Source organism: Phycodurus eques, chromosome 11 (assembly GCF_024500275.1).
Source record: "Phycodurus eques isolate BA_2022a chromosome 11, UOR_Pequ_1.1, whole genome shotgun sequence".
Classification (NCBI taxonomy): domain Eukaryota; kingdom Metazoa; phylum Chordata; class Actinopteri; order Syngnathiformes; family Syngnathidae; genus Phycodurus; species Phycodurus eques.
In genome coordinates, this window is record NC_084535.1 from 801,609 (window position 1) to 806,617 (window position 5,009).

Sequence of the window (5,009 nt, forward strand, 5' to 3'; positions counted from 1 at the left end):
TCCAAAGCCACCGCATTCAGACGCATCCGGGAGATGGGCTACGACCGTCGGGTTCCTCGGGTCGAGCCGCTTCTGAGCCCGACCCGACGTAGGAAGCGTCTCGACTGGGCCGAGGGGAAGAAAGGACCACTGGACTGCCGGCCAGTGGTCCGAGGTCCTCTTTTCCCATGAAAGTAAAGTGTGCCATTCATTCGGGAAGCGTTTGGAGGAAGACGGGTGAAGAACAGAACCCGAGTGCAATGTAGAGCGCAAGTGTCGGTAAACTCTGCTTTCTTAAATCTAAAGTCACCGCAGCAGTCTACCAGAATGATTGAGAGGACTTGATGATTCCTTCTGCTGAAGATCCGTACGGAGATGCGGATTTCATCTTCCAGCAGGACCTGGCCCCTGCGCCGTGCCGTCAGAAGCACCGAAACCTGCTTTGATGCCCACGCCATCACAGCGCTTGAACGGCCAGCCAACTCGCCCGATCTAAACCCCGTTGAGAATCGATGACGTATTATCAAGAGGAAAATGGGGGGCACCAGACCCAAAAACAAAGAAGAAGTGACAGCAAGCATCGGGGAAATCCGAGCTTCCATAACTCCCAGGCAATGCCGCGGGCTGCTGCCTCAATGCCACGGCGCATCCAGGCAGTGATTCGAGCGAAGGGATTCCCCACCAAGTATTGATTAACATAACATTTTGAAAGTATCGTATTTCGATTGATTTAATGTGACCCTAATTTCTTTCTTTTTTTCTACAAAGATTGAGAAGTTAATGGTGATTTCTTCACAGTATTCAAATTTGTCAAATTCCTGATTTCGTGGGTTTTTTGAGCTGGAAGCCCAAATTACTGTAAAAATCAAAAACTAAATACTTGAAATTGTTTAAATTGTGGGCCCTGCTTCTATAATCATAATAAGAAGTTTGACTTTTTGAACGGAATTATGGAAATAACTCAACTTTTCCATGATAAAATGAAATGAAACTTGTCACGTGGCCCGCGGCGAATCCAATTATAAGCTATGCGCTTTAGCCGTAACCCTTTTCGCTCAACTATTTGTTCTCTTGTGTATACGTTTTTGATTGCTTGAATAATGATTTATGATGCTGGGCGAAATAAAGAAAATCACATCACATCACGAAATCAGAACATATTCTGCTCAAACTTTGACTTACCAAACCCATTTTTAACAGATGCATAAGACAGATGAAAAACAACAACACTTGGGCTCAAGAAATAGCGGAATCCAGCTGAATAGTGGACATTTGGGATCCCTGACTGGAGAGGCATTCGGGGGCTGCGGGCATTCATAGATTTCACTTCAATCAAATCAGGTTCCCATTGTCCAACACAGCGCTTGAGCGGTTAGCACGCTCGTCTCGCAGTTCTGAGGTTCGGGTTGGAATCTCGTCTCCCGCCTTCCCGCGTGGTGTTTGGACGTTCACGTTCACGTGCTCCAGTGGGCTTTCGAAGGGGAGTCTAGCTTCCTCCCACGTTAGCTTCGTTGACCGCTCCGAATCGCCCTTAGCGTTTAATGTCAGTGTGAATATGACTGACTGGCAATCAGTCCAGGGCGTAACCCGCTACTTGCCCAAAATCAGGTGGGTCAGGATCCGGCACACCCGCAACGCTAATGAGGACAAGCGGTACAGAAAATGAATAGATGGGGAGTTCACATTTTCATCGCCTTTCACGTTAGCTTGAACACGCCACTGACATTTCAAGAGGTGAGGTCATCGACAAGGAAGAGGTACTGAAGAGGTAATTGACGAGGTCATCATTACAGCGTTAAATCATTTGTTCCACTTTCGATATCGCCGTCAGGTACTCCAAAATGAGGTTTTCTCATAGGAACAGATTTTGGTCCAGACAACAGTTCCAGATCAGTTTCAGAACGGTTATAGAGCAGCTCCACATGGGCTCCAGACCGGATCCAAAGCACTTCGGGGTCGGTTCTGGGCAAGCTGCTTAGGAAGTCCAGACAGCTGAAGTAAAAGCAGAAGCTCGATGTTCTGCATTTGCTGCCGTCGTCGGGGTCAAACTTCAAAAAGTCAAACTTCCATTTTCCTAAAACGCTCAAACTTTTTTTCATCCTTATTGATATTTCTATTGGTAGTTGTGGTTCGATTATTACGTAAAACCAACACATGCCGAGTTGACGCTCGGTACCGGCAAAGTAAGACGGCTTTCTTACCAGTGTGCTTTCTTCAGGTGCACCCGGCGGCAGAAGAACGACTCACAAGCAAGAAAATGTACCATAAGAACCTCTCAAGGACGACCATCTTATTTTAGTCAAATGTTTGTCTTTTTTAAATCAAGTAAACGACTTTATGCCACACGTGCCGCTGCTTTTACACGAGAAACACCACTGACTCCTTTTCCAAGTAACCTTTCATGTAACAGGAACGTTTACACTAGAAACGTGACAAGTGGCCGTCATCTGTGTGAAATTTTCTCCAAAAAACGTGGGATGAGAACTTCCCAAAAATACATTCTCCCCCAAAAAAAAAAAAAAAAAACAACAACAACAACAACAACAACCACCACCTATTGCTGACTGATGTACATGAGCCCGTTCGTCTAGTGCCCTTCTCACAAATAATGTTGCCTTCACTCGGAGAAACCCGCCGTCGAAATTCCGGACATTTTTAACCGAAACTTGTCAGCCAATCGGAGGAGGAGATATGTTGGGAAATAATCAAGTTCTAAGCGTTTTACTGGATTTTGACCAGATTTTCTATCGGCGGTATCACGCTCCCCGAAAAGGCCTTTTTGCGACCGACAACCCCTCCGTTTCTCTGGAAGCCATCATCCCATTTTCGGCAAGTCTTGTCACTTGGTCTGGCAAGCCAGGAAGGAAGGCTCCCATCCACGTTCGAGCACCACGGTGATCGGTTCTCAAAGGCCGGAAGGAGTTCCACCAGTGGTGTGCGGGCGCCCTCTAGTGACACCGAGAGAAACAATTCATTCATTTCCTATCAAATGAACCGCCTTCAAAACATTCAATCCAATCCAACATGTTCCAATCAAGTTGTAGCTGTGCTTAAATCTCGTCAAACATTTTTTCTAATCCAGCACAGTACATTTAAAAATACATTTCCAGTTGATCTTTAAGGGCCGTTTGTTTTTAAACATCTATTAAGGTACAACTGTTATTCCACTTTTACGTGCAATACATCTGAGCTGAAATCAAGGGCACTTTTGAAGCTCAGGGCGAATGTTACAGCGGCTTTCAGTCATATTGACCATACTTGGAGTTCCATGCAGTATTTCGACGCGGGCCATTTGGATGCTATTTTCGCAGGTGGTCAAAAGTTGGAGAGGGCGCGTCAAAAATCAACTCACCACAACATGTTCGTCAACCAGAACGAGTCCACGTTCTACTAGAGCATGTTCAAACTGTACCAGAACAAGTTCAGTTCACCAGTACCGGTCTGGGAACATGTCCACATACAACTCGAACACGTTACACTCAAGTCTAGTGTCGAAGAGGCCCAAACTCGACCAGAACATTTCCGAAATTCAACTCGAGAACGTTTCAATTGAACTGGAACACGAAGAAGAAGCTTCGAAGAAGGAGGGCGGGAGCAGACTCGAGCGAAACAAGCACCGAATGGGAAGCGTTCGGTCGCCGGGTCGGACTCACCTCGGCTCGGCTCGGGTCGGTTCGGCTCGGCTCGGCTCGGCTCGGCTCCCAACTCGGAAGCAGCCCGCGGCACAGTCGTTGCGTCCGTTTCGGTTCTTCTCGACTGTCTCCGCGGTGACTCCCACTTCCGCCTACGTCACGTGGCGTCACAGTGACGACGCCTTCGAGACCGATGCAACTTTCCAAGAAGGACAACTTTTGTTGAGTTCCGTCTGACAGCTGTATTCAACTCATTTCAGGGTGCGGAATCCAAAATCGGTCTAGGTTTTTCTCCATCACGTCAAGTTTCTCAATTATAGATCCCCGTTTTCTTAAGCTACATGAAAAATGCTGTACTTAACAGATATGGCAGGTGGCTCAAAAGTCGAACTTCCATCTTCCTAAAACGCTCAAGCTTTTTTTTTCCCATCCTTATTGATATTTCTATTGGTAGTTGTGGTTCGATTATAACGTAAAACCAACACATGCCGAGTTGATGCTCGGTACCAGCAAAGTAAGACGGCTTTCTTCAGGTGCACCCGGCGGCAGAAGAACGACTGACAAGCAAGAAAATGTACAACAAGAACCTCTCAAGGACTGCCATCTTATTTTAGGCTAATGTTTGTCTTTTTTTAAATCAAGTAAACGACTTTATGCCACACGTTGATGCCATCGTGCTGTAGCTTGCGTGGCGCACATTAGCAAGTAATGGGTACAGTTAAGCGCAGTAAGCTCCCGCGACACAGACATATGAGCTACATTCGAAATGGTCAACGGGCCGCACTTGATCGTCACCGTCACAGAACCCAAAGAGCTTTACAAAGCCATTTGAAAACACCAACGGGCGACTGACTGCCAGGCCCCCGGGAGCAATTTAGGGTTCGGTGTCTTGCCCGAGGACACTTCGACGTGCGGACAGTCGGAGCCGGGATTCGAATCAACGACCCTTCGCTCAAGTCGTCCCACTCGTCCAATCAGCGATGAGTCTTATCTACCTCGAACGGTTGCTTCACATCGTTTTTTTATGATTTGCTGTTGTGTGTGTGTATCCCCCCCCCCCATTAGCTGTTGAACTATTATTTCATTATTAAGTCATTGTTGAAGCCTCAGCACTTCGGGGCTCATTCTGTGTGACGTCAGAGTGGCGCGCCCGAGTGGTTCAAAACTGTACTGCACCGCGCTCAATGAGTGCCGGAAGTTGATTCAGAATAAAAACTCCACTTGAGGAGGACAAAGATGATGAACGACACTTTCAGTGTTGCCGTTATTGTTGTTTTTCTATGTGTTGTGTCAAAATGATAGCAAGCTCTAACTCGGGGTCACTGTTTCTTCGCGTTGCTGTGATTTGAGGCCTCGCGACTTATTTTGGAACGTGAGCGGAAGTTGCCTCCACTGTCT

The 5,009-nt window shown here is 46.9% G+C and overlaps 1 protein-coding gene across 1 annotated transcript in view; it reads right to left on the reverse strand.

The window, feature by feature from the left end:
• Nucleotides 1–4,750, reverse strand: part of psda (pleckstrin and Sec7 domain containing a) — a 36,264-nt gene extending 31,514 nt beyond the window's left edge. The window contains 1 exon segment of the mRNA XM_061689558.1: nt 3,633–4,750. The gene's annotated coding sequence lies outside the window, so the exon portion shown is untranslated.
• Nucleotides 4,751–5,009: the final 259 nt, after the last annotated feature.